This window comes from Corvus cornix, chromosome 2 (genome assembly GCF_000738735.6).
Source record: "Corvus cornix cornix isolate S_Up_H32 chromosome 2, ASM73873v5, whole genome shotgun sequence".
NCBI lineage: Eukaryota > Metazoa > Chordata > Aves > Passeriformes > Corvidae > Corvus > Corvus cornix.
In genome coordinates, this window is record NC_046333.1 from 30,442,496 (window position 1) to 30,454,338 (window position 11,843).

The 11,843-nt window shown below is 39.5% G+C and overlaps 1 long non-coding RNA gene across 1 annotated transcript in view; it reads left to right on the forward strand.

Moving 5' to 3' along the window:
• Positions 1–10,603, forward strand: part of LOC104688933 — a 53,737-nt gene extending 43,134 nt beyond the window's left edge. Inside the window, exon 5 of the long non-coding RNA XR_005601493.1 lies at positions 10,488–10,603. This is a non-coding gene — a long non-coding RNA (uncharacterized LOC104688933). The remainder of the gene's footprint in view (positions 1–10,487) is intronic.
• The last annotated feature ends 1,240 nt before the right edge of the window (positions 10,604–11,843 follow it).

Consider the following 11,843-nt stretch of genomic DNA (forward strand, 5'->3'; position numbering starts at 1 on the left):
ACTGAGATGTAAGCCGTGACCAGCTGCAAGCTTTTTTCCCCTGATTATTTATTTATTTGTTTCTTTGCTGTTAAGGTGCAAAATGGAGAATATGCCCATATTTATAAGTTCAAAATCTAAGTGTCCTGATAGTTATAAAGAATAAGAAGTACATGGTAAATATTTTTGTCTGGAACAGAGCAAAACTGGTTTCAGTTCTCGTCTCTTACACTACTTTGCAGTGTGACTTTGGTCAACTCAGTAAATCATTCTGAGCTTAGTTCCAGTCAGCTGTAATGCCAAGAGAATAGTGTTTCTTTTCTTCCACCTGTTCTGTAATTTATTACAAACTCTTTGAGGCAGCAACTGATTTTTCGTGTTCGCCACTTTCTGTGACGCTTAGCCCAGCTTTCTGGAAATAATTAATTTTTCAGTTCACGATCATTCTGAGAACTAAAACAAATTGTATGCGGGTGAAATGAACTTTCCCCTCTTTACCATATTAACCAGGTAAAAAGTAAGTTTTGGCTGAATGCATTACACACCATTATTTTTCCAATTCAAAATTTGTGTTCAAATAAACTCTAAGGAAATATAAATGTAAACAGTAGTTTAATTAAATATAGATATTATTATAATGCTGAAAACTAAGTTTGAAATAAAATTAGGAGTAAGTTTTCTGACTAGAGGGATATCTTCAGTTGTTGTTTTTTTTTTTTCCTGGCATGAGTGTCTGAAACATTAGCGTTATAATTCTCCTGTAAGAATATTTTTCAGGGTTATGATCCAAAATTTGATCCAGCTGTGTCCAGCATGGTAAGAACCTGAATTTTTTTTAAGGCAACTGGAGGTGTTCTGTAGCAGTATGAGATATTGACCTCACCAGTTTTTAAACTCTGCAGCCCTTCCCTGTACGGATGTAATGAGGACTCAAGAGTCTGACCTGCTGATTAGGTAAGGGAGTTCAGAAGCCATTTCTTCAGCCTTTTGGAAAATTGCCCTTAAATTTGCTGGTGATCTCCTGTGTGTATACGTGTTGATGTCCTGACATGACTTAAACACTGAAGTAATGAGGAAATATTGACTTCCACCCAGATGTCTGCTTCACTGAGCAAGTGTTGGTCAATGGATTGATGCAGTATTAGCAAGCATCTGACTCCCTGTTAGGGGAGAACTGCCTGCACACAAGCAGGCATTTCATTGCAGAAATGTCTTTGGTAGTGACTTCTCACTGCAAACTAGCAGGCTTTTATCTGCAGAGATGTCTATGGAGTGAAGAAGGGAGCATACATGATTACTAGATATGAGGGGGACTTCAGTTCAACTCTTTGAAGGACATTTTTAAAAGTCCATCAGTTTTAGCATTTTAATTAATTCTGGTGGATTTTATGCATGCTCAGATTAGGATGTATGGAATTTTAAGCCATTAATGTGTCCCTTTAAGTCAGAAATGCAACATGCTAGTTGCAATATTAACACCTAAACTACTCAAGGCATGCAAAAGATAGTATTGCAGTAGTAATATTATCTCCACTGGGCTACACAAGTCAGTGTGGAACTCATTTAGCCAAAGGCATGACCAAAACACTCAAAGAGTGAATATAAGCTCCAATTAAAGTCAAGGGACCTGAGCTCCAGCTGCTCTGAATCAGGGTAATTCTGCAAAATGAAAAAGTTGGCATAGTGTCAGTTTATACATGTTGACCCCACAGGCTTGGCTCTGTTAAAATATGGATGTGGATACTTTCAGAGAATGGCCCTGCAGCATACTTGGCAAGTGGATGGATAGATAATACCCTGATACAGAAATACTTCTTGGACATGTGCTTAAATTCTGTTGCTAATGAAACTAATGGTACGTTTACATCCACAGGAGGCAATCTCTGTCTGAGCCACTACATTCACTTCTGAGCATGGATCATGGTTTTATCTGACTTAGATTTTAGTGCTGTTTTGAGGGAGATGTGTTTCAAAATGTGGATTTTCTCTGTGCATGCATATTCCTTGCTCTGAGATGGAATTTCATGGTCTTGTGTGACTCCTCCAATGCATCTGTTAATGGTTGCTGACGTACCACAGCCTCACACACTTTACTGGTAACAAAATTGCTCAGGGTTTATACGTGCAGACATGTTAGAGAGCAGTGCCTGGCTTCTGATGTGTCATAAAAAATGTCTTCAGAAACAGTTCCGTGGTAAAGTCACAAGTTGGAATTTTTTATCATCATCAACAGACTGAACTAATAGCTTTTGTCATGGAAAGGGGGAGGAAAAGCTTTTGTCTTTGCGAGTGCTTGTATGTATAGTGTGTTAAATAGCATATCTTTTCATATGGTATGACATCCAGGTATGAGAAATACCTAAAAGACTTGTTAACATCACTGGTCTGCAGTCTGCAGGAATTAGCACAGTTGGAAGGGAACACAGATCTTGCTGAAACACAGCATGATCTAAACTTCTTCAGGTTGTTTTAAAAGCATGGCTCTGATGACATGGAGTCAGTAAAGATTTCAGTTCACCCCCTGTAGAAACAGACTGTGTTAGATCATCAGTTCTGGAGAAATCTCAACTGGGTCACTGCATTTCTCAAGCTTTTCAAAGTTCTTCCTACTTTTTCATGGGGAAAATCTTGTTTCAATTGTGTATGGGATTTTTCAGGCTCATTTTTGGTCTGTCACATTACGTGCCAGTGGTTTCTTTTGCCATGGACAAGGTTATATAGCTGTGACACATATAAATTGTTTATTATGTGGGTGAGATATGAGAGAAAAAGTGTACCTGAGAAGAAATAGATCTATTGTAATCCTGTGACTGCATCATTTATCTTTTGCTATTGACTCTAGACTCTACCTTCTCTGGGATTTATTTCAATATTATTTGTTCAACTTTCAGGACCAACCAGTCTTGTAATACGCATCATTAAACCCTTCTAGGAGTTATGCATGTGTGTGTATGAATATATATATATATGTGTGCGTGTGTGTGTGCATATATATATGTGTGTATGTATATATATATCTCCTTTGTTTAAAAGCCCCTAAAGTACATCCCCATGCTGTTAGGCGCATGTTCCACAGAGTTTGGAAGGTGGCAAAGCATGGGGGCTGTGGTTAGACCAACTTCACCACTGGTCAGCAGTGCAGCACACCACAACTCACTCAAATGAACAAGCTGCTCAGGACGTAACAGCCTGAATTTTCTCTGTTTTTTCCTTTGTGCTGGAGTGGTGCTCAAGCATGCCCACACTGTGTCTCCAGCTGCAGCTCTACAGTGTGATGTGGAATCCAGTCTGGCTCCCCCTCAGTGATGGGAGAGGTCTGTGGGAAGAAGTAACTGGGGTTTTTTCATCTTCAGCTGAAATATCCCATGACTTTGCTGTGATATATGGGCAACCAGGAGGAACCCGACTCCTGTCAGTGCCTTGGAGAAAATCCTGCCAGACTGTCTTTTCTTTTTCATAGTGAGCATGCATTTTTTGGTTCTTTTTTGATGGTTGGAGTTTTTAAAAATCTACTTAAGGCCTTACTGGTTTTTGTTTGACTTGAACCTCTTACCAGCACAATAGACAGGTCTGTGGATAAAAGCCAAGTATATTTTCAACCTGTCCATTTACCAAAATGAGAAGGAGGAAGAAGACTAGTGGTGCTTGAACAGTGATTATTCTAGACTCAGAAACATAAACCTGTGATGTTGAATTGGTGCTGACACTTCCTTCTAGCAACAGTTGTCAGATCAAGAGGAACTCTATTGATACTTTGTGTCCTAGTAGATGAAGGGGTTTTATTTTTCTCTCCAGAACAGAAAGTTGTCAAGGCTTAATCTATACTGTGTTGAGTCCTAAGTAGATGAATTTGACCATGGAAGGCAATGAAATGTTTTGCTGTGAGGCCTCTCTTCTCTGTCTGCCTTATTCCCCTCACACTGGCATCATCCAGAAACCTGCATGACTTCTGACACTTCCCCTGGTGCAACTTCTGTGGTTAAAGGGATGAGGATTAATTTGGGAATATATAAGCAGGTTCCAAAGTCATGCTGGCTTCGGACCAAAAATGTTGTCGCTGGATGCAGATTCTTATTATCTTCTTGAATAAGAGATATAACCAATGGGTTCAAAAATTTGAGATGTCAAGTGAAAATGCCTGAAACCATGATAAAAACAAAAGCAGCACACATCATGACATAAAGAGTATGGAAAAAACCATCAACACAGTTGCATCTTGTAGCGGAACATTTATGAACAATTCTGCTGTTATTATTTTTTCCATGGGATGCCACTGCAATTACTTTCTTCCTTATGCCTGATAAAAGCCAAAAGAATGTCTTTGTTGCAAATCCGCTTTATTACTGCCAGCCAAATTCTCCCTCTAAACTTTAGTTCATAGAGGAGAAACAACGATTCTTGCCATAAGCAGAGAAAAGTTCTCCAGTTTTCTTTTGTTGTGAAACAGTTGAAAGAGAAGCTGAGCTCTGTGGTGAGTCCTTGTCACTTACCACAGGCCACATCCATCTGTGCTCAATGCATACTCTAGACAAGTACACGCAGGTGTTCCAACTGCATGTGCCCAGGACTAGTTTCCAGGCGTAAATATCAAAAGCAAAGCAAATAAACACAGTGAATTTTAAATATGAAGTGGTATTGTCACTACATCTTTTTAGAGACAAAGGCGTATCCAGCAAAGTTAATGAAAATAAAGTGATTCTGCCAGATTATTTAAGTGCAAATTGGATTTACTCGAAGGCTATGTAGAGGATGACTGTGGATTTTGTATTTAGCTATGTTTGGTTCGTTGAAACTTTGTCATTGAAATCACAGGTACTCTCAACTTTGATGCTATATCAGGATACAATAACCAGTAGAGGGAGCAAAGGCTTTTTAACAGTAAGCTGTTTGCAAGAACTGTGTGACCCTGTAGGGGGATCAGGAGGGAAGCAAACTTTCTCTTTGCTACTTTCGCTCCCTCAGGAATGGAAGAAGAGGTGAGAGAGAAAGGTTTGCAGACTTGGAAAAAAAATAGACTTGTGTGTTACTTTCAAACTTGGAAATTCAGCCCCATAAATAAAATGCTACCTCACTTGGGGAGAGGGGGATGGAGGAAACAAAACCAAACACAACCAACCAAAACCTACAAAACATTTAACAACGAGAGTTACTATGTTTTTTCCCTATTTGTCCATGTTTTCAATGCCAAAACCATTTTCATATAATGGCTGGGATCATTATGAAATGTATCCTGTGGTTTTGGCCACTTACACAAAGTTCTGTCACAGAGGGCTCTGTAATGACAATTTTCTGTTAATTGCTATCTAAAAGGGCCAACCATTGTAATTTCAGCACAGTCTTATTCATAGATCAATATCAGTTACCTTGGCCAATCGTGAACATGTGGGGAAAAATATCAAATTAAAAAATGATGGAGAAAATACTGGGGTTTTTGATGCCACTTCTCTGCTTTTTTAATTTTTTAACCCTTCTATCTGTAGTCCTTCAGGTTTGCATGCAGATGATTAAGGTCCTGTAAACTAAGATGCCAGCAATTTCAGATCTGGCTAGTCCCTGCCCTAAGCCTGCCTCGTCATCTCTGGAACAGCTGCAGATTTTTGTGCTGAGAGACTGGACCAAACATATTGAAGAGTGTATTTGGTATGCTTTCAAAGGGCTAGGCACACTCATCCCCAGCCCAGAGAGCTGGAGAGGAGCGGGGGGGGGGGGCAGAAGTGTCTCAAAGGAGGAGAGGGCCCTGCTGACGTGAATCAGGATTTAATGAGCTGACCACCTGCTCTTGAAATCCTCATATGCAAGATATTTGAGCTTATGAATTCAGACATGATACCTACAGGCTTTTCAGCTAATCTTGTTGTCTGACAGCACAGTCAAAAAGAATGTGACCTCAGGAATAGAGAAGATACCTACTTGATATCCTGGCAGAGCATGTTAATAAACATTTTAGCATCAGCAGTGCCTGCTCAGCAGTCTGTAAGTTAGGAGGCATGTAAGGTTACTTCTTAGCTCTAACATTTATTCTGTTTTGTAAACTCCTCAGTTTCAGGTTTTGGATTCACTTGAATCCTCAGTCTTAGGTGGTAATATGCAGCGTAAGGGCAGAGAGGGAGGTGTGTACCACAACAACATCTGCAGACTTGTGCATGCAAGCACAAGACTAACTTTTGGAAACAAAGACGAAAGAGCCATAAGGATTGTTTCCCACTGCTCTGTTTTAACCTTTCTATATCTGTCTTCCTCCAAACGTGCCAAAAGTGAACGGCTCTGCATCCAAGATAACTGTGTGGCACAGAGGGCCCCCTTCTGCCCTGTTATCGACAGTGCTTGTGGTACCGTCATCCTCATGCAACATTCTCTCAATTCAAATAACTTAAGAGAAGCTCCTGTTTAAATCAAGTGGCTGTTGTACTTACGAAGCAGCACTCCAATTAAACCATGCTATGGAATATTCCTGGGGCCTAAGACATGCTATAGAAGGTTGCAGGGCTTCCTTGTCCCAACAGGGAAAGTGTTACTTCATGCTTGCAGAGAGCTTACCCTGAGGGCCTTCTGCCCACTGTTTCCTTGGTAGAACCCATTGCTGTGGAAAGCCTGACTCCAACTGCTCCTTTCTCCTGAGCAAAATGTTTCTCTTAAGGTCAGGAGAAATGTGAAGTCTTTGTAAGGATGGCTGGAATGCAGTATTCAGAGCAAGGCTCGTGGTTTTTTTCCCCACACTGTGCCTCTGCAGAGAAGTTTAGGCATAATTTCCCTTGTTCAGGAACATTAGTCCTTGTTATTTTTCTTCTTACTCAAACTTAACAAATTGAGCTGGAAATGTGTCCATTGTCTGATTGAATGGGAACATTAGCAGTATGATTTCCTTCCAGAGGCTGATGGCTTTGATCCCTACTTGAATTCTGAATGCTGCAGCAAGCTTTCTTTGTTTGTGATCTCTGACTATCTTTTGCATTTGCATCTTCACCTGTTCTTGTTGTTACATCTTGTCACCTGTGCTGTTCTCGGTTCAAGAGCACACAAATACAGGTGTGCCAATATATATAATCTAATCTATTTCTTGCAAGTTAGGAACACAAAGCAATCTGAGAGTAAAAGAGTAAGAGATCTCTAAGATGAGAGGGGTAAAGAAGTTGACTTTTCAGCTATCCCCAGACACCTTCTATAACTATGAGCAATCCCATTTAGATGCCCAGGTGGTGATTTTCAGAGCCTCACAGACTGCTCTGTAGTCTAACATTACACAGAAACCTCTCAAGCTCTGTTTTAGAAAGTGGTTCATTATTCTGCCTTTGTTACTATTTAAAAATCTCATAGCTCAGGAGGCTGGACAAATTCTTAACAGTCTTCAGTCTAAATCTATTTTGGCAATTTTATACCTATTAGTTCTTGTACAAATGTACTTATTTTGATTAATTATTTTTGTTCCCTACTATTCTTTCTTTCACTCCCTGATATATTTATAGGCAACAATCATATGCCCCTTAGCCTTAGACTAGGTTAGCCAAGTTTTTTAGTTCTCTTATGTAAAAAAAGGGATTCCTCATTCCTCTGATTATACTAGAAGACTTTCACTGCACCTGTTCTGGTAACAGACTCATCTTTCTGAGTTTGGGTGATCAAGGAAGTGTGCAGAATTACAGGTTTCATTGTTTGTCTGTGCAATCATGTTCACCATTTCTGTTGGAAAGCTCTCTCATGATCAATTTTCATCCATTTCCTTAAAACAATGCAAATAGTTTTTGTATTAGAAATTATCATTAGAACTGTTCCTACTGCATATGAACTTTTGGTGCAGAACAGTTGCCCTAGGCATATCCAGCTTCTGAGTAAAATAAGTTAGGGACCCTCTTACTCACATGTGTTTTTCCCTTAATGATTTCCCTACCATGCCTTCTGAGTGAAGAGTTTCAGGAGAGGGGAATCAGGTAAGTAAAAGCCATGTCACAGCACATGCACACTAGGGAGCTAAGTTAAATCCTGCATTTTTGATTGCTGTGTTTTGCAGACACAACATATTTCTTTCAGCATCATGTAAAGTACTGTAGGCTGAGGCAGTGCTGTGCAAATGCTGGCATGCAGTTGGAACATTTGCTTTTCTTGTGAGTGATGAGCCTATTTACAAAATTAGGCAGATCATCCAAATGGATGTCAATGGGATCTTTAACACTCACCACCATACCTTTAAACACTCATCTCTGATGGATGTCACTCATTTTGTCAGTCCCACTGAAACACTTTGGTAGTGAAATCTCAGTTTTTACCGTGGTGGGTTTGTGGAAGACTAAACTCCGAACTTGTTGATAGTATAGAAGGGACAAAATCCTGTGTGGAGGGAAGAAAAAACATTCACTCTGATAAAAGGGAAAGGTGGTGTTTTTTAAAAAATTTGTCTTTGCTTATTTATTACACTCATTTTAAATGGAAGGTCATTCATACTGCTCAAGGGCACCTAATGGTTAAAGAAGTCTTGAAACTGCCAAGAAGGACTTGGAGGTGCTGGTGGATGAGAGGCTGGACATGAGCTGGCAATGTGCACTGACAGCCCAGAAAGCCAAATGTGTCCTGGGCTGCATCCAAAGCAGTGTGGTCAGCTTTGCCACCTGCATCCAGCTCTGAGATCCCCAGCCCAGAAGGAACTTTGGCCTGTTGGAATGAGTCCAGAGCTGGGCCACCAAGATGATTAGAGGGATGGAGCTCTCTCTTGCCAGGAAATGCTGCAGGAATTGGGTTTGTTATGCCTGGAAAAAAAAAGGCTAAGGGGTGACCTAATTGCAGCCTTCCAGCAACTGAAGGGAGCCTACAGGAAAGATATGAAGAGGGACTTTTTACAAGAGCATGTAAAGATAGGTCAAGGGAGAATGGATTCAAACTGAAAGAAGGTAGGTTTAGTTTAGATATTAGAGAATAGGCTGGGGGGATTAAAAGTAGATCTTTAAGGTCCTTTTCAATCCAAGCCATTTTATGATTCTAATAAAATCTGCTCATTAACAAGATGAGGCCTTTCAAACACCTTTTCAACTCTGAAACAAATATGGAGAAAAGTGTAGTCAAGCCCTCCTATTCTTATTTCACATTGCTAATATGCACCCTAATTGATAGCACAGCAGCCCCTGGGGTGAGCTCCTCAACTTCTGCATATTTGTTAAGCTCAGCTGATGTCAGTGAAGCAGTGGTGATTCATATGAGCAGAGGACATGGCCTCTGGAGTTCAGAGGAGCTACTGTAGAATAGCAGGCCGAAAAGTGATTTCTGAAGGATTTGCAGTTAAGCTAATGCCTAAAGCCAATAAGGAGGAGGTTTCTTTATGTGTTTAAGTCCTTTTCTTTGAGATACTCAGTAAGCAGCGTGTGTCTTGACATTAACAGAAATGTACAAATACGACAGGTGAGTGTTTATCAATTTCATTTACTGTATATAGCAGAGTAGACATATTGGCTATGCTAATTTATGAGTTTGGCTGATGTGATCCAGAAAGGAAAAAAATGTTTTAATAGAGGTAAAGTATAATTTAAGCTTTATTATAGATGTCAAGTTTATTGAAGTGTGACACAAAGAAATTTTTGGGGTGTTAATGGTGTATCCACAAAGCATGAAATAAAGCCAGGAACAAAATAAGGGTGTTTTCAGTCTTCTTTCTTTGTCAGATCAGCTAGAAAACAAATTTTATTTCCAAGAAGAAAGGATATTAAAAGAATAATGTCTTCTTTCATGAAACATGGTTAAATGTAGGACATCCATTTGGATAAAATATATGTGAAATGATGGCTGGTTATTTCTTTTCTTTGTTGTTGTGTTTGGCTGTCTTTTTTCTGTTAAGAAACAAAGATTTTTTTTTTTTTTAATATTTGCTTTCATTGGTATACAGAAAACCTACGGACCATTAAAGCAGGGGAGGACATTTTAGTTTAACCCACAGTTTTAACTGGAGCTAGCCATGAAACTTAGGTCTGGATTGGGATCCCAGATTTCACAATTACTTCCAGAACTTTTCCTCCAATTAATATTTACGAGCTAACATGTGTTCTATAGTTTCGCAAGCCTAGTATGTACAATGCAAATAATGGGTTATATTTTTGCAGGGTCTCTTAGCACATTAGGATTTCTGTCCTGCTGGTTGTCATTGGAAAAAATAAGAAAGATATTCTGGCAATGAGTTAATTTATCTGGAATGCAAAATGATCTTTTTTTCAGTTTCAGAAGAAGAAATAAGACTTTATACCAGCAATCTCAAAAGCCATGTCTGAGTGGCTGATCCCAAGGCATGCTGTGATTGTATGAGGTGGTTTAATTGGACATGAGGGTCCGAGTTCACTGTTTACATGCACACAGCTATTTGGAAAGGGAGCTTGTTAATGAAAGTAGAAGAAAAACTTGAAGGAAAAAGCACGTTTGGCATTTAACTAGCAAAAGATTTGCTTTCTTCATTAAAGTCATTATAACTGAGCTCAAGAATTGCACATGCACAAGGGAATTACTTGAATTAAGTTAATAAAGTTGTACTTTATTAGGTGTGAGCGGCCTGATTATTCCATTTAGTAGCGTGATATAGCCTGAGTTCAGATCTGTGGACTGGAGCAAGCAGGTTATGAGGATGAAGCTGTGAAGCTCTTGTCCTGTGCACCTCTTCACCTGGGTAAGAGGAAAGCTTTTGTTTCTGTTTTTATGAAATGGGACAAAATAAATTGGTTCTGTGCTGGCTAAACCAGTAATCAATAGAGTTTGTTCTTAGGAAATCTAGAGGAGAACTGTTCAATTACTTGGTGGAAACTCTACATGCACCTCAGCTGTCTCTGAACGTGTCAGGCCTGGGGAATATACAGCAGGGTTTGGGAGTTATTGCATGTTCTTTTCAGCGCAATTGGCTTTTGTTTGTTTCCTTTGTTATTCAATTCTTGAAGCAAGATTCAAAAAATAGAATTATCTGTATAGCTGCAGAGCACAGAGGACACTGGTAATAAGCTGCTTTCAAGCATGCAGTGTTATCTGTAAGGTGAAATGCTAAAGAGTACCACCTACTTGGTATGTAAATATCTTGGTTGGTAATGTATATTAAAAGGTCGGGTTACTGATGAGTGCTTTTTCTGATCTGGGTAATGCTCTTAAAATTTTTCCAGTTTGGGTTAAAATTGGTTTAATCAGCCTTGGAGCCTGGTAAACTTTAGTATCACACAACAGTGAAGAAGTTGCCTGAAGTGTTGTTGAGTCTGAATAATGGAACTGGAATTCCCCAAACCCTCTTCATGAAAAATATTGAGAACAGACATTTTAAGTGGTGCTTTCCAGTTCAGTGGCAGTAATAAAGAAGTCCAAAGACCAGTAAAGTCGGATTATTAAGAATTAAGGAGAAAGTGAACAGGTTTCTGGGCTTTTTTTGAATCGCAGATAACGTGAGAAGTTGATGGACAGTAATACACTTTGCATAATGGGCCCCACTTCTGAGTGTACCTTAGTATCATCCTGATCTTCTCAAGTGCTTCCCCTGTCATTTGTCACTAAGTGTGGAACCTACCCTGAGCTGAGCAGATGAGTGTGGGCAGAGCACTGCTTTTATCTGCTGAGGGCTGAGCTGTGCTATTAGGCATGTTCTATTGGCTTCCCATCAGATTTATGCTTCCTGAACCACATTTTGAAGCACGTGAGTTAGAGAGGGTTTTTCCAGCTACGTTCACAAGATCAATAAAATGGAAGAAAATGTAATTTTATTACTACCAATATATTTTAATATAGCAACTGTTTTCCTAGTCAGGACAAATCTACTTGCCACTATACACTACAAAACCATCATATTATAAAACCTATTGCTCATAGTGAAGATGAGCATTTTGCTACAGCTTTCACCCTATGTTCACTGCTGAATGCACAAA